We start from the raw sequence: 18969 nt of genomic DNA, 5'->3' as shown, positions 1-18969 counted from the left end.
AGAGCCCCTCCTCCCTCCATAGATTTTGTTGATAGTATAGATAGGTAGAATGTAGGTTTTTTAAATAGTATAGATAGGTAGAATTTTGTAGAATATACATAGGATGTAACACTACAAGAAATATGTCAACTAGTGACCTTCTGTCAGTGACCCTGGAAGAATTGGTCATAGATCTATGACCATTTCAGACCAATTGGTCAAAAGCTGTTCGGGGGGCTCCAAACCCTAAACTATAACGACCATTTTGGTCAGAAAGGTCGTAATTTCCTTACACGAAATGGTCATAAAGCAGATAGCACTGGTCCGTTGCCTTATTTCTAGCTGATCACGACCAATATAGATGGTCATAACCTTGTAAATTGTGGTGGGTTGCTATGACTAGGCGCCACCTCATCAGTTTTGCCTATGTGTCATGTCCATGTGGCAATTTTTCCCCAGGTTGTGAAGCAACCTATATTTCTGTCATTCCCAAAATTCCCAAAAAATCTCATAAATTCTTTGGGTCATATCTTCGTCAAATATGTACAAAACCTTCCTTGCCTAGTTCAAAAATAATTCAACAATATTCATTTTCCTATTCTGTTCAGAACAACACTTTGTGAAGGAAGTACCACTTTGGCATGTCCAAATAGTATCCATTTTCTACGGTGCTTTCCTATGCCCAAATAACCATCCTCCACCAAATGCCAGCTCAATCCATTCATTATTTTGAGCCCAGCTTCAACATTCGTATTTATGTCTAGTGTGGTACTTTGCAAAGCAAGTACCACCTAGGCTCCTCCTTTTGAGCTGAAAATTTGTGAAGACGGTCTTCTTAGTAACTGATCATCCTCAGCCAAAACTCACGCCCATTAGCCATGTGCATTTCCCGTACCGCTAATCAAACACTTGGCTGCTAATTCATGTTTGAGCATCGATCGGTCTCCTCGCGAGAATCTTATGTTGTAATTTTCTTCCTAGCACCTACCTGGGGAGTGCCCAACCCACTAGACATGCCTAGGCCGCCCAGAACGCATGGCAACGCCACGGTCACGTGGTGACCACGAGGCGGGCATGCGAGTTTACGCGCTCTAGAGTTGGGGCCCTCGGCCACCGCCCAAACCTCGACGTATCACCACCAAACCATGTATTTATGATTAAATAGATACTTATGTAACTAGAAATGATTTTTGGAAAAAATAAATAGCAAACTATGAGGCACATGCAGTTCAAATTTAACCCGCTTCCACCTGAATCGGCGGGAATTTGTCTTTTCCACGAGAGATGGATCAAAACTTTTTACACCCAACCATTTTGTCAATTGTGAATTATATATGGCCTAGTATTTTATAAAATTGATTAGGTCCAATTTTGCAACAAATATATGGGAGGTCCTTCACAAAAAAACCTCCTTTTGGGCACTCGAAAAATGGAAAATGGTTTTTTCGTCCAAAGAAAATGAAAACTTCCTTAGGCAACATTGTTTGCCATTCCAATATGCACTCTTGTGCACAATATGAGATCATTTGAACAAACTATGTCATGAATGTGGCCATAAGATTGATCATTTGGCTTGAAAGCCATTGATCTCCACACGTGATAGCTCGTTTCTGAGAACACTTTTTAAAAATAATTACCGTATTACAAGTTTATTTTTTTTTCTGGAAACTTGGTCACATATAATGACACAATGCGAAGGTTTTCCAATTTTTTGATTTTTTTGAATTTTTTATGCCCGTTTCAAAATGCGGTCAAAACGGCGGGCTTGACCGTTCCTAGCTAGTGGTTGAATCTTGGAGACCTTTTGATGTTTCTATGATTAAATAGATACTTATGTATCCAGAAATGATTTTTGGAAAAAATAAAGAGCAAACTACGAGGTAGCTACAGTTCAAATTTGACCCGCTTCCAACTAAATCGGCAGAAATTTGTCTTTTTCACAAGAGGTGGATCAAAACTTTTTACACCCAACCATTTGGTCAATTGTGCATTAAATATGTCCTAGTATTTTATAAAATTGATTTGGTACAATTTTGCAACAAATATATTATAGGTCCTTCACAAAAAAACTCATTTCGGGCACTCGAAAAATGGAAAATGAATTTTTCGTCCAAAGAAAATGAAAACTTCCTTAGGAAACATTGTTTGGAATTCCAAGATGCACCCTTGTGCACAATATAAGATCATTTGAACAAACTATTTCATGAATGTGGCCATAAAATTGATCATTTTGCTTGAAAGCCATGAATCTTCACACTTGATAGCTCGTTTCTGAGAACACTTTTTTAAAATAATTGCCGTATTACAAGTTTATTATTTTTGCTGGTAACTTGGCCACATATAATGAAACTATGCGAAGGTTTTCCAATTTTTTGATTTTTTTAATTTTTTATGCCCGTTTCAAAATGCGGTCAAAACGGCGGGAATAACCGTTCCTAGCTAGTGGTTGAATCTTGGAATTTTTTTGGTGTTTATCTGATTAAATAGATACTTATGTACCTAGAAATGATTTTTGAAAAAAAATAAAGAGCAAACTACGAGGTAGTTACAATTCAAATTTGACCAGCTTCCAATTGAATCGGCGAAAATTTGTCTTTTTCATGAGAGGTGGATCAAAACTTTTTACACCCAACCATTTGGTAAATTGTGCATTAAATATGTCCTAGTATTTTAGAAAATTGATTCGGTACAATTTTGCAACAAATATATTATAGGTCCTTTACAAAAAAACTCATTTTGGGCACTCAAAAAATGGAAAATGAATTTTTAGTCAACTACGACCAATTTTTTATTCAACTAGGACCAATTGAGATGGTCATAACATTGTACGCATATAGTGCATTTTGATTGGTCCGTGAGCATTTCACGCGGATCGTGCATGGAACACCGTCAGATGCTCGCGGATCCAACGGCTGTCCTCACCCCAAGCCCACCTAGGCCGAAACCCTAGCTCTTTCCTCGTGGACATTTTCCATCCACCCCCCGCCTCCTTTCTTTCTCTCCTCGCGCTGCCAATTCCCCTCGCTCTCTTCTCCTTCCTCGCTCTCCCGGCATCCCATCGATCCACGGCCAGATCCACCGCCTACCCCGACCCCCTCCTCGTTCCACCCACCCCGATCCATCCCCCCTCGTCTCCGCCGCCCCCGCCACGGCGAAGCCCGTCCTCCGCATCGCCGCCGTCTGCGGCCCCTCGTCCCCTCCTCTCTTTCCCGCTCGACTCACTTGCCGCCGCTACCTCCCACGCTCGATCCCGGCGGGGACGTAGCAGTCGATCCCGACGAGGACGCCCGATCCCGGCGAGGACGGCGGCGGCGAGGTCGGCGCCCTCGTCGAGCGGCACGCGGCGCTGGCGGCGGAGTCTGGCCAGCGACGCCGAGATCTGCTACGGTGCGACGCCGACGCGGTTCGTCACGACCGCCTGCAGTTTCCGCACGCCAGCGACGGCTGCACGGTCACCGTGCCCAGGTCCATGCTCTGCTCCCACTGCTCTTTTCTTCCCTCTCGGCCGCTACCGCCGGGTAGAATTTGATGCTGCCATGGCCGTTCCCTCGATTTGATCAGGAGCCCCCTGCCCGGACGGCGGCCGGTGGTGCGGAGGTCGCCTGGAGCCGGAGCCGGCGCCAGTGCCATGCCTTCCCAGAGCTCGAGTGGATGCACTCATCGCTGCTTGATCTGTATGTGTTGGGTCTGTAGCTAGAAGAAGCTAGGGTTCTTGATTCCTGCTGCTATCGAGATTCAGGCGGGGGTGGTTTTAGATTTTTCTTATCGTAATATAGTCTAGTGCGGAGTACTCCTTGCTCCAACGAAAGGATTGCATCAGCCATTGGCAGCGTCTCCCTCTGTCCTCTGCTCAGTAGGAGCAAGATGGAGTCGCTGGAGCAGAGCAGTGGAGTCTGCATTTTCTTCTTCTGTCAGACAGACATCCACATGCTGTACCGATTCTTAGTTCAGAGATAGGGATGTATAAATGGTTGCCGATCTCTCCATGCATGGAACAGTAGCTTTTTATGTAGGATCCATTCCGTATAGATGAGTCACAACATTGATTTCTTGATCCATTTGGAAACTAAAAGAAAGTACAGAGAGGACGAACTTGTTGGTAGAACTTCATCATATTCAGCAGACGGAATCCACGGGTGTAGCATTTTGTCTAGTACACCCAACACCACCTAAGGATCCAATTCACTGTTAGAAAGTTAGAAATTGATATTACAGGTTCCTTATAGTGCAAACCAAAGTAGCTACTCCAACAACCATCAAATGAAACCATGTTTTTTAAAATTAAAGGGTCTGATTGATATTGGTCCTTCTTTTGACAGATATAATATGTATACTGACTTGTTATTTTCTTCTCTAGCAAGCACTACGGCGTCAACTTCGTGGTGGCCGACGCGACGGCCATCGAGCACGACTTCTTCGCCAAGAACAACCTCAGCGTGGACATCACGCCGCAGTACATCATGATGGAGCTCGGCTGGATGTACACATACTTTTTTACAACCTCAGCGTGCATCAACCTCAGCGTGCATATTTTTTTACAATGCACCAAAGTTTCTTGTTTCTGTTGTGAAAGTAATGTAAATGGTGTTACACAGTTCTGAATAAAAATGCAAATAACTTGTGAATGTCAATCTCACGTGAGTCAGTCAATGAACTTATAATATCAGTCTCTTAGAGTTGTTGTTTTGGCAACCTAATACTGTTGTAAAAGCAACCGATTCATGATAAGACTTGGTGAGGCTGATGCACATAGCTACTTTCAGTACCTTATTCAGTGTTAATCTCAGAGTCCCGAATTTGGGGACAGGCAGGGGTCCATTAGGAACATGGCAGTTAATTTGCATAATCCTCGACCTCCTCCTGCAATCTCTCTTTCTCCCTTTCTTCTCTGAATTTCCCGGTGTTGTATAAGTCTGTAAGATTCAGATTTTAAGAGTACTTGCTCCCTGTACTAGTTACTTCTACTACTTATTTTTAGCTGTTTAGTACTACTCTGTAGATCTGTGATACTAGTCTAGTCGCTTGTATAATTTTGTTTATTAGTGTAACCTGAACCATGGAGTAGTACCCTGTTCGCATATGTGTGATTATGTGTGTTCTGTAGTCTCTAGCTCCAGTACATGTGAACTATATGTTGTGGTGTAAATCATTTTCATTCTATCTTATAAACGTGTTTCTTCAATAGCTATTTCTGTTCAAGTCTTGTTGTCATTGATGTTAGCATTTAGTTTGTCTCAAGTAAAAAAATACTAAAAATACAGTGAAGATAATCTGAACCTCCCTATGTAAAATTTAGTTTGTCTGTAATACTACTAGGAGATATGGGTGAGGGACTGAAAGGATGATATGCTTCCATGAATTTATTTGTAAGAAGTTTTTCTTGGCTGTGTACAAATCAGCCCAAATATGTGAGCCTCTGTTCTGAAAACTAAAGAATTCATATATTGGTAGATAGACTGTGATTTAGGATATGCTAAACAGAAAGCTTTATAAGATGGAACTATCAATTCATCATGACTTCACTTTGTCCTTTAATTTAATATGGTTAGAACTACCATGGTTTTTTAAGTAGTTGGGGCATTAAGAAACAGTATGCTGGATGTTTGGCCTTGCATCTGTCCTTCCATGAATTCATGCTTGTGCATTGCTAGTTATTGCTTTTTTTGCAGGTCTTCTTCTTCCTCGATCTGGTGCAGCAGCAACAATTCAAGGTCATGGTCATGGAGCAGCAGCCATATATTTTTCTTCTTCTTATTCTTCCCTGAGATGACATGAGATGAGGTTTGTTTTCCTCAAGGTCAAGGTGCAGCAGCTCGATTTGATTTGATGTGATTGGATTCAGTTTCCTCATGCCTCTCTGTTTGCATTGCAGGCTCTGTTGGTCGGTCTTCAATTCTTCATGCTGCTGCTGCTACTGCTACATGAGGACCCTCTTCAATTCTGCATCCGTTGCGGCCGCCGCAGCTTCCACCTCCAGAAGAGCACCTGCTCCTCGTGCGGTTACCCGGCCGCCCGCATCCGCAAGTGTAAGCTCCCCCTCCCTCCGTCCTAGATCTCTAGGTCTGTTGCTGTCATGCGCCATGTTCTTGATGTTGCGCGTCCTCATGTGGATGCCACGAACGGCACTGCTCCTGCGTGCAGATTTGATTCACCGCATTAGTATGCGGTTGTTGTCTCGCCGTGGTTGTTCAAATTGAGATGCACCCAGTTGATTCGTCATCTCGGGTCATAATTTTTCTGCATTCCCTGTTGCTGTAGCTTGTTGGATGCATAGTTTGATCTCCCAATGGGAATTATTAGTGAATGGTGATGTCTGTGGTCACGAGAATGGTGATGTAGTAGCTGGTATGCTTGATGCGTGTATGTCCATCTCTTTACTGTTTTGCTAGAACCATAAATCCTGATGCGCATGATGATCATGGTCTGGTTTGTTAGATCTATTCTGCTGGTGCTTAAAATTTGACATGCCTGGATTCTAAAACTCGTTCTTACAGTTTTCATTTCTATGATCAATTTAGAGAGTTGCACATGTCAGTATATTATATACCAAAAAAATTCCTAGCTAGAGAGAACATTTTAGTCACTCCATGAACGCATACTGGTTAGTGTAAGTCATACTATTTATGTACATGGCATTTGCTGTCAATCCTTGATTATAAGTTATTGGATCCCTCATTGGTTACTGTTTGATGTTCTGTACCTATTCTTATTCTTATATGTTCATTCTTATTTTTTGCATAGGTGAAGTGCGAATCCATGTCCGAAGCTGTGAAGCATATCAGCAAAGAGTAGCATATTATGTGTTGTAGTTGTAGGCAGTAGTAGGCATATCTGGGTTGTAATATACTGTAACGATTGTAATAGATTAATGTAGTATTGTTTTGGACCAATTTCATTTGCTCTCTGGTCTGTTCGAAACAATGATTGTGTATGTGATTTGAATACCCGTGAAATGGAAACCTGACAAGTCGGTCCAAGTTATAATGGTTGTTTGACAAATTTCGAAATTTCTAATGTGTGGGACCAATTTTAATCTAAGCACGACAAGTGGGACCCGCTGCAAAATAAAATGGTTGAAAATAGAAAATTAGTAGACTATAAAAGGCTGCATTCTAGAATATAAAAGGCCAAATTGTTGGGCCAGGCCCATGTAGCTAGCGAAAATTAACAGAAAAATATATATTAAAAAGGCTGAATTAATGGGCTCGGCCCATATAGACACCTAATCGGACCGGGCTGAATCTTATCCACGTCAGCTTGCCACGCTGGATCCTACGTGGCTTGGGGAGGCTGCTAGTGACCAAAATTTTGGTCGAAGAACCAACGACCTTTTACATATCACAGAGAAGGTCGTTAATTTCAATTTACGACCGCCAGCTTTTGACCTTCTGTTTTTGGTCAAAAAAAAGGTCGCAAATGAAAAACAATGACCTTTCAGCGGCCAATAGTGAGGGTCACAAGTTGACGTATTTCTTGGAGTGTAAGTGGTTAATAGAACTAGTTTATTTATAGTAAGTGCTTAATAGAACTAGTTTATTTAGTAAGTGGTTAATAGAACTAGTTTACTTAGTAAGTACTTAAGAGAACTAGTTTATTTAGAAAGTGTTTACTAGAACTAGTTTAGAGAGAGAGACCTATATTGGCAAGTTTAGTTATGTTAGGATTATATAAAAGATATTTTGAAATGTTTTTGTTCATATTTTCAACCATTGAAATGCAATGACCATCAAGTTTGAATGCAAATAGGATATGTGCTTGCCCAAGTGGCCATGTTTGTAGGGAACACCTCCGAGTGGCCTATGTTTTGCCGGAGTGTTGATTAATTTACGCTTCGGAAAATTTCAGGCGCTCGATATGTCCTTTTTTAGCAAAGGTCATGCCGGATTTTTCCATGAATTTTGGCATGACTTGTGCTAGAATATGTTGGAAATATCGAATGGCCCGGATTTTCTAGAGAGATACTTAAACGACATTTCAGGTTGAATAATAATGATCTTATTTAGTTTTTGTAGTACATATATTTAATTTTAGAATTTTAATCTTTGCATTATGATGGGCTAGAAGGAAATGTTCTCCGACGACGATAGTCTCGCGGAGTGTGACTGGTGTGGCGATGACCGGGGTCTGTGCGACAGGCCTCACCTGGTAGAAGGTCGGCGCTTCAATATTAAACTCCAAGTGACCTTCGATGTTGAAACGGTACGCAACATGACAAGTGTTTTTTCGTAATTAAGCACGACTTCTGCTTCTTCAACGTGTAATTTTTCGTCTTTTACAATTTGACTAGTTTATCCCATGCTATGCAAGACGCTATGTCTTGGAGAGGATGGATTTTGAAGATCATGAAAGTATGGAAACAAAGATAGTTCACCTAAGGACCCATCATGGTACGGATTTTTCTGTAAATCTATACAATTCTGAGAGCGTATGCCATTTTGGTTGCCCGAATTGGGAAGCACTTTGCAAGATGTATGATTTTCATGAGGGTATGCTTGTCACCTTGGATCTTTGTGATCCTGACATCGACGAAGATAATATGGACATTTGGGTCCTTGTTGATACGCTTCCAATTCTACCGCTATGTGAGTTTCTCAAACATAGTTATTAAGTAATTTATATTATTTATTTCAAAATAGTTGATAGCTTATTTCCATTGATAGCTTATTTCATTCTTCAAAGAATGTACGAAAGATGGTAGACAGAACCTACTACACTGATGGCGCAGAATTAACTTAATAGGAGAAAGATCATCTTATCTCATTTATTATTGATGTTGAGAATTACAATATCAATTATCAAACTCCTGCACATTATGGTAAATACGTGCCACTAGTGCACGTGTTGAACTATGGTAACATCTATGGAGATGGCATGGTAAGATTTTTTACTATTACGACATCCGTGCATCTTTTGCATAAATTCTTCTAAAGCTAAACTACATTGCTAACTACGACGTTATTACTATGTTTTTCAACAGAAAATCCCGAAGGATTGTGCGCCTTGCTACCTCTTGAGCATGCGTTGGTTTTCTCTTGAACAGGAAAGGGTGATGCAGCAAAGTAGCATAAGTATTTCACTCAGTTTTTGACAACCAAGGTATCACTGGTGCGCATTGGTCCTAAACAAACGGTTTTTAACCCCTTTCCGCGACGGTATTTGGAACCGTCACCAAGTGAGTGTGGGCGATAGGGGGGTCCTTCCCACACGACCCAGAAACCATTGGGGATAGGGCCCCTACAGTACTCTGATAACCCACAAGTATAGGGGATCAATTGTAGCCTCTTTCGATAAGTAAGAGTGTCGAACCCAACGAGGAGCTAAAGGTAGAACAAATGCCCTCAAGTTCTATCGACCACCGATACAACTCTACGCACGCTTAACGTTCGCTTTACCTAGAACAAGTATGAAACTAGAAGTACTTTGTAGGTGTTGTTGGTGTTGGGGAACGTAGCAATAATTCAAAATTTTCTATGCATCACCAAGATCAATCTATGGAGTTTACTAGCAACGAGAGGGGAGGAGTGCATCTACATACCCTTGTAGATCGCGAGCGGAAGCGTTCAAGAGAACGGGGTTGATGGAGTCGTACTCGTCGTGATCCAAATCACCGATGATCCAAGGGCCGAACGGACGGCACATCCGCGTTCAACACACGTACGGAGCGGTGACGTCTCCCACGCCTTGATCTAGCAAGGAGGAGGGAGAGGTTGAGGAAGAAGGCTCCAACAGCAGCACGACGGCGTGGTGGTGGTGGAGTGACAGTTTCTCCGGCAGGGCTTCGCCAAGCACACACGGAGGAGGAGAGGTGTTGGGGAGGGGAGGGGCTGCGCCTTGGGAAAGGTATGGCTGCCCTCCCACCCCTCCACTATATATAGGGGCAAGGGAGAGGGGGGCCGCCCCCCTTAGATCCCATCTGGTGGGAGGGCGGCGGCCAGGGGAAGGTGGCTTGCCCCCCAAGCAAGGGGGGCGCCCACCTTTAGGGTTCCCCCAAACCCTAGGCGCATGGGCCCTAGGGGGGGTTGGCGCCCAGCCCACTTAGGGCTGGTTCCCTTCCACCTACATCCCATAAGGCCCTCCCGGGCAGGTGGAACCTCCCGGTGGACCCCCGGAACCCCTTCGGTGGTCCCGGCACAATACCGGCATACCCCCGAACACTTCCGGTGACCGTATGGTGACTTCCCATATATAAATCTTTACCTCCGGACCATTCCGGAACTCCTCGTGACGTCCGGGATCTCATCCGGGACTACGAACAACATTCGGTAATCACATACAAACCTTCCTTATAAACCTAGCGTCATCGAACCTTAAGTGTGTAGACCCTACGGGTTCGGGAATCATGCAGACATGACCGAGACACCTCTCTAGCCAATAACCAACAGCGGGATCTGGATACCCATGTTGGCTCCCACATGTTCCACGATGATCTCATCAGATGAACCACGATGTCGAGGATTCAAGCAATCCCGTATACAATTCCCTTTGTCAATCGATACGTTACTTGCCCGAGATTCGATCGTCGGTATCCCAATACCTCGTTCAATCTCGTTACCGGCAAGTCACTTTACTCGTTCCGTAATGCATGATCCCGTGACTAACTACTTAGTCACATTGAGCTCATTATGATGATGCAATACCGAGTGGGCCTAGAGATACCTCTCCGTCATACGGAGTGACAAATCCCAGTCTCGATCCGAGCCAACCCAACAGACACTTTCGGAGATACCTGTAGTGCACCTTTATAGCCACCCAGTTACGTTGTGACGTTTGGTCCACCCAAAGCATTCCTACGGTATCCGGGAGTTGCATGATCTCATGGTCTAAGGAAATGATACTTGACATTAGAAAAGCTTCAGCAAACGAACTACACGATCTAGTGCTATGCTTAGGATTGGGTCTTGTCCATCACATCATTCTCCTAATGATGTGATCCCGTTATCAATGACATCCAATGTCCATGCTCAGGAAACCGTAACCATCTATTGATCAATGAGCTAGTCAACTAGAGGCTCACTAGGGACATGTTATGGTCTATGTGTTCACACATGTATTATGATTTCCGGATAACACAATTATAGCATGAACAATAGACAATTATCATGAACAAGGAAATATAATAATAACCATTTTATTATTGCCTCTAGGGCATATTTCCAACAGTCTCCCACTTGCACTAGAGTCAATAATCTAGTTACATTGTGATGAATCGTACACCCATAGAGTTCTGGTGTTGATCATGTTTTTCCCGTGGAAGAGGTTTAGTCAACGGATCTGCGACATTCAAATCTGTATGTACTTTACAAATATCCATGTCTCCATTTTGAACATTTTCACGAATGGAGTTGAAGCGACGCTTGATGTGCCTGGTCTTCTTGTGAAGCCTGGGCTCCTTGGCAAGGGCAATAGCTCCAGTGTTGTCACAGAAGAGAGTCATCGGCCCCGATGCATTGGGAATAACTCCTAGGTCGGCAATGAACTCCTTCATCTAGATTGCTTCACGTGCTGCCTCTGAGGCTGCCATGTACTCCGCTTCACATGTAGATCCCGCCACGACGCTTTTCTTGCAACTGCACCAGCTGACTGCCCCACCATTCAAAATATACACGTATCCGGTTTGTGACTTAGAGTCATCCAGATCCGTGTCGAAGCTAGCATCAACGTAACCCTTTACGACGAGCTCTTCGTCACCTCCATAAACGAGAAACATATCCTTAGTCCTTTTTAGGTACTTCAGGATGTTCTTGACCGCTGTCCAGTGTTCCATGCCGGGATTACTTTGGTACCTTCCTACCAAACTTACGGCAAGGTTTACATCTGGTCTGGTACACAGCATGGCATACATAATAGACCCTATGGTCGAAGCATAGGGGACGACACTCATCTTTTCTCTATCTTCTGCCGTGGTCGGGCATTGAGCCGTGCTCAATCTCACACCTGGCAATACAGGCAAGAACCCCTTCTTGGACTGATCCATATTGAACTTCTTCAATATCTTGTCAAGGTATGTGCTCTGTGAAAGACCTATGAGGTGTCTCGATCTATCTCTATAGATCTTGATGCCTAATATGTAAGCAGCTTCTCCAAGGTCCTTCATTGAGAAACACTTATTCAAGTAGGCCTTTATACTTTCCAAGAATTCTATATCATTTCCCATTAGTAGTATGTCATCCACATATAATATGAGAAATGCTACAGAGCTCCCACTCACTTTCTTGTAAACACAGGCTTCTCCATAAGTTTGTGTAAACCCAAACGCTTTGATCATCTCATCAAAGCGAATGTTCCAACTCCGAGATGCCTGCACCAGCCCATAGATTGAGCGTTGGAGCTTGCATACTTTGTGAGCATTCTTAGGATCGACAAAACCTTCCGGCTGCATCATATACAATTCTTCCTTAAGGAAGCCGTTAAGGAACGCCGTTTTGACGTCCATTTGCCATATTTCATAATCGTAGAATGCGGCAATTGCTAACATGATTCGGACGGACTTCAGCTTCGCTACGGGTGAGAAGGTCTCATCGTAGTCAACTCCTTGAACTTGTCGATAACCCTTAGCGACAAGTCGAGCTTTATAGATGGTAACATTTCGATCCGCGTCCGTCTTCTTCTTAAAGATCCATTTATTTTCTATCGCTCGCCGATCATCGGGCAAGTCTGTCAAAGTCCATACTTTGTTTTCATACATGGATCCTATCTCGGATTGCATGGCTTCAAGCCATTTGTTGGAATCTGGGCCCGCCATTGCTTCTTCATAGTTCAAAGGTTCACTGCTGTCCAACAACATGATTTCCAGGACAGGGTTGCCGTACTACTCTGGTGCGGAGTGTGTCCTTGTGGACCTATGAAGTTCAGTGGTAACTTGATCATGATCATCATCATTAACTTCCTCTCTAGTCGGTGCAGGCACCATGGAAACATTTTCTTGTGATGCGCTACTTTCTGGTTCGAGAGGGGTCATCTCATCAAGTTCCACTTTCCTCCCACTTACTTCTTTCGAGAGAAACTCTTTCTCCAGAAAGGACCCGTTCTTGGCAACGAAGATCTTGCCTTTGGATCTGAGGTAGGAGGTATACCCAATGGTTTCCTTAGGGTATCCTATGAAGACGCATTTTTCCGACTTAGGTTCGAGCTTTTCAGGTTGAAGTTTCTTGACATAAGCATCGTATCCCCAAACTTTAAGAAACGACATCTTAAGTTTCTTTCCAAACCATAATTCATATGGTGTCGTCTCAACGGATTTCGACGGAGCCCTATTTAAAGGGAATGCGGCAGTCTCTAAAGCATAACCCCAGAATGATAGTGGTAGATCGGTAAGAGACATCATAGATCGCACCATATCCAATATAGTGCGATTACGACGTTCGGACACACCATTACGCTGAGGTGTTCTAGGCGGCGTGAGTTGTGAAACAATTCCACATTTCCTTAAGTGTGTGCCAAATTCGTGACTCAAATATTCCCCTCCACGATCTGATCGTAAGAACTTTATTTTCCTGTCACGTTGATTCTCAACCTCACTCTGAAATTCCTTGAACTTTTCAAAGGTCTCAGACTTGTGTTTCATTAAATAGACATACCCATATCTACTCAAGTCATCAGTTAGGGTGAGAACATAACGATAGCCACCGCGAGCCTCAACGCTCATTGGACCGCACACATCAGTATGTATGATTTCCAATAAGTTGGTTGCACTCTCCATTGTTCCGGAGAACGGAGTCTTGGTCATTTTGCCCATGAGGCATGGTTCGCACGTGTCAAATGATTCAAAATCAAGAGACTCCAAAAGTCCATCTGCATGGAGTTTCTTCATGCGTTTGACACCAATGTGACCAAGGCGGCAGTGCCACAAGTATGTGGGACTATCATTATCAACCTTACATTTCTTGGCATTCACACTATGAATATGTGTAACATCACGTTCGAGATTCATTAAGAATAAACCATTGACCAGCGGGGCATGACCATAAAACATATCTCTCATATAAATAGAACAACCATTATTCTCGGATTTAAATGAGTAGCCATCTCGCATTAAACGAGATCCAGATACAATGTTCATGCTCAAAGCTGGCACTAAATAACAATTATTGAGGTTTAAAACTAATCTCGTAGGTAAATGTAGAGGTAGCGTGCCGACGGCGATCACATCGACCTTGGAACCATTCCCGACGCGCATTGTCACCTCGTTCTTTGCCAGTCTCCGCTTATTCCGCAGCTCCTGCTTTGAGTTACAAATATGAGCAACTGCACCGGTATCAAATACCCAGGAGCTACTACGAGCGCTGGTTAGGTACACATCAATAACATGTATATCACATATACCTTTGGTATTGTCGGCCTTCTTATCTGCTAAGTACTTGGGGCAGTTCCGCTTCCAGTGACCGTTTCCCTTGCAATAAAAGCACTCAGTCTCAGGCTTGGGTCCATTCTTTGTTTTCTTCCCGGCAGCTTGCTTACCGGGCGCGGCAACTCCCTTGCCGTCTTTCTTAAAGTTCTTCTTACCCTTGCCTTTCTTGAACTTAGTGGTTTTATTCACCATCAACACTTGATGTTCCTTTTTGATCTCCACCTCCGCTGATTTCAGCATTGAATATACCTCAGGAATGGTCTTTTCCATCCCCTGCATATTGAAGTTCATCACAAAGCTCTTGTAGCTAGGTGGGAGCGACTGAAGGATTCTGTCAACGACCGCGTCATCCGGGAGATTAACTCCCAACTGAGACAAGCGGTTGTGCAACCCAGACATTTTGAGTATGTGTTCGCTGACGGAACTATTCTTCTCCATCTTACAACTGTAGAACTTGTCGGAGACTTCATATCTCTCGACCCGGGCATGAGCTTGGAAAACCATTTTCAGCTCTTGGAACATCTCATATGCTCCGTGCTGCTCAAAACGCTTTTGGAGCCCCGGTTCTAAGCTGTAAAGCATGCCGCACTGAACCAGGGAGTAATCATCACTACGTGACTGCCAGGCGTTCAGAACGTCTTGAGTTGCTGGGAAAACAGGTGCATCACCTAGCGGTGCTTCAAGGACATATGCTTTCTTGGCAGCTATGAGGATGATCCTCAAGTTCTGGACCCAGTCCGTATAGTTGCTACCATCGTCTTTCAGCTTGGTTTTCTCTAGGAACGCGTTGAAGTTGAGGTTGACATTAGCGTGGGCCATTTGATCTACAAGACATATTGTAAAGATTTTAGACTAAGTTCATGATAATTAAGTTCATCTAATCAAATTATTAATGAACTCCCACTCAGACAGACATCCCTCTAGTCATCTAAGTGATACATGATCCGAGTCAACTAGGCCGTGTCCGATCATCACGTGAGACGGACTAGTCATCATCGGTGAACATCTTCATGTTGATCGTATCTGCTATACGACTCATGCTCGACCTTTCGGTCTCTTGTGTTCCGAGGCCATGTCTGTACATGCTAGGCTCGTCAAGTCAACCTAAGTGTATTGCGTGTGTAAATCTGGCTTACACCCATTGTATGCGAACGTTAGAACCTATCACACCCGATCATCACGTGGTGCTTCGGAACAACGAACCTTCGCAACGGTGCACAGTTAGGGGGAACACTTTCTTGAAATTTTAGCGAGGGATCATCTTATTTATGCTACCGTCGATCTATGCAAATAAGATGTAAAACATGATAAACATCACATACAATCAAATAGTGACATGATATGGCCAATGTCATTTTGCTCCTTTTGATCTCCATCTTCGAGCGCCATGTTCATCATTGTCACCGGCATGACACCATGATCTCCATCATCATGATCTCCATCATCATGATCTCCATCATCGTGTGTTCATGAAGTTGTCTCGCCAACTATTACTTCTACTACTATGGCTAACGGTTAGCAATAAAGTAAAGTAATTACATGACATTTCAGTTGACACGCAGGTCATAAATAAATTAAGACAACTCCTATGGCTCCTGCCGGTTGTCATACTCATCGACATGCAAGTCGTGATTCCTATTACAAGAACATGATCAATCTCATAGATCACATATATCATTCATCACATCCTTCTGGCCATATCACATCACATGACACTTGCTGCAAAAACAAGTTAGACGTCCTCTAATTGTTGTTGCAATTTTACATGGCTGCTATAGGTTTCTAGCAAGAACGTTTCTTACCTACGCCAAAACCACAACGTGATATGCCAATTTCTATTTACCCTTCACAAGGACCCTTTTCATCGAATCCGATCTGACTAAAGTGGGAGAGACAGACACCCACTAGCCACCTTATGCAACTAGTGCATGTCAGTCGGTGGAACCTGTCTCACGTAAGCGTACGTGTAAGGTCGGTCCGGGCCGCTTCATCCCACGATGCCGCCGAATCAAGATAAGACTAGTAAAAGCAAGTAATTTACAAAATCGACGCCCACAAAAACTTGTGTTCTACTCGTGCATAGAAACTACGCATAGACCTGGCTCTGATACCACTGTTGGGGAACGTAGCAATAATTCAAAATTTTCTACGCATCACCAAGATCAATCTATGGAGTTTACTAGCAACGAGAGGGGAGGAGTGCATCTACATACCCTTGTAGATCGCGAGCGGAAGCGTTCAAGAGAACGGGGTTGATGGAGTCGTACTCGTCGTGATCCAAATCACCGATGATCCAAGCGTCGAACGGACGGCACCTCCGCGTTCAACACACGTACGGAGCGGTGACGTCTCCCACGCCTTGATCCAGCAAGGAGGAGGGAGAGGTTGAGGAAGAAGGCTCCAACAGCAGCACGACGGCGTGGTGGTGGTGGAGTGACAGTTTCTCCGGCAGGGCTTCGCCAAGCACACGCGGAGGAGGAGAGGTGTTGGGGAGGGGAGGGGCTGCGCCTTGGGAAAGGTATGGCTGCCCTCCCACCCCTCCACTATATATAGGGGCAAGGGAGAGGGGGGCCGGCCCCCTTAGATCCCATCTGGTGGGAGGGGCGGTGGCCAGGGGAAGGTGGCTTGCCCCCCAAGCAAGGGGGGCGCCCCCCTTTAGGGTTCCCCCAAACCCTAGGCGCATGGGCCCTAGGGGGGTTGGTGCCCTGCCCACTTAGGGCTGGTTCCCTTCCACCTACAGCCCATAAGGCCCTCCGGGGCAGGTGGACCCCCGGAACCCCTTCGGTGGTCTCGGCACAATACCGGCATACCCCCGAACACTTCCGGTGACCGTATGGTGACTTCCCATATATAAATCTTTAGCTTCGGACCATTCCAGAAACTCCTCGTGATGTCCGGGATCTCATCCGGGACTCCGAACAACATTCGGTAATCACATACAAACCTTCCTTATAACCCTAGCGTCATCGAGCCTTAAGTGTGTAGACCCTACGGGTTCGGGAATCATGCAGACATGACCGAGACACCTCTCTAGCCAATAACCAACAGCGGGATCTGGATACCCATGTTGGCTCCCACATGTTCCACGATGATCTCATCAGATGAACCACGATGTCGAGGATTCAAGCAATCCCATATACAATTCCCTTTGTCAATCGATACGTTACTTGCCCGAGATTCGATCGTCGGTATCCCAATACCTCGTTCAATCTCGTTACCGGCAAGTCACTTTACTCGTTCCGTAATGCATGATCCCGTGACTAACTACTTAGTCACATTGAGCTCATTATGATGATGCAATACCGAGTGGGCCCAGAGATACCTCTCCGTCATACGGAGTGACAAATCCCAGTCTGGATCAGAGCCAACCCAACAGGCACTTTCGGAGATACCTGTAGTGCACCTTTATAGCCACCCAGTTACGTTGTGACGTTTGGTACACCCAAAGCATTCCTACGGTATCCGGGAGTTGCACGATCTCATGGTCTAAGGAAATGATACTTGACATTAGAAAAGCTTCAGCAAACGAACTACATGATCTAGTGCTATGCTTAGGATTGGGTCTTGTCTATCACATCATTCTCCTAATGATGTGATCCCGTTATCAATGACATCCAATGTTCATGGTCAGGAAACCGTAACCATCTATTGATCAACGAGCTAGTCAACTAGAGGCTCACTAGGGACATGTTATGGTCTATGTGTTCACACATGTATTACGATTTCCGGATAACACAATTATAGCATGAACAATAGACAATTATCATGAACAAGGAAATATAATAATAACCATTTTATTATTGCCTCTAGGGCATATTTCCAACAGTTGGATAGGTTTGCAAGATAATAAAGAGCGTGTAAATAAAAATTAGGGGCTATTTAGATGAAGACACAACTAAGTTAGTTTTAGTAGAGAGCTTGTTGTCATACAAGAAAGTTATTTGTCCCTAGGCAATCGATAACTAGACCGGTAATCATTATTGCAATCTTATTTGAGGGAGAGGCATTAGATAACACACTTTCTCTTCTTGGATCATATGCACTTATGATTGGAACTCCAGCAAGCATCCGCAACTACTATGGGCCCCTTGAGCACCGTCTCCCAAAAATCACATATATTCCAAAAAAATCTTCGTCAGTTTTTATCCCGTTTGGACTCCGTTTGATATGGATTTTCTGCGAAACAAAAAACATGCAACAAACAGGAACTGGCACTGGCACTGGGCACTGGATAATATGTTAGTCCCAAAAATAGTATAAAAAGTTGCCAAAAGTATATAAAAGTTGTAGAATATTGGCATGGAACAATAAAAAACTATAGATACGACGGAGACGTATCAGCATCCCCAAGCTTAATTCCTGCTCGTCCTCGAGTAGGTAAATGATAAAAAAGATAATTTTTCATGTGGAATGCCGCCTAGCATAATCTTGATCATGTAATCTAATCATGGCATGAATATTAAGACACGGGTGATTCAAAGCAATAGTCTATGATTTGACATTAAGACAATAATACTTCAAGCATACTAATAAAGCAATCATGTCTTTTCAAAATAACATGGCCAAAAAAGTTATCCCTACAAAATCATATGGTCTGGCTATGCTCCATCTTCATCACACAAAATATTCAAATCATGCACAAC

The sequence above is a fragment of the Triticum aestivum genome, chromosome 3D (genome assembly GCF_018294505.1).
Source record: "Triticum aestivum cultivar Chinese Spring chromosome 3D, IWGSC CS RefSeq v2.1, whole genome shotgun sequence".
Classification (NCBI taxonomy): Eukaryota; Viridiplantae; Streptophyta; class Magnoliopsida; order Poales; family Poaceae; genus Triticum; species Triticum aestivum.
This window is presented reverse-complemented; position numbering follows the sequence as displayed.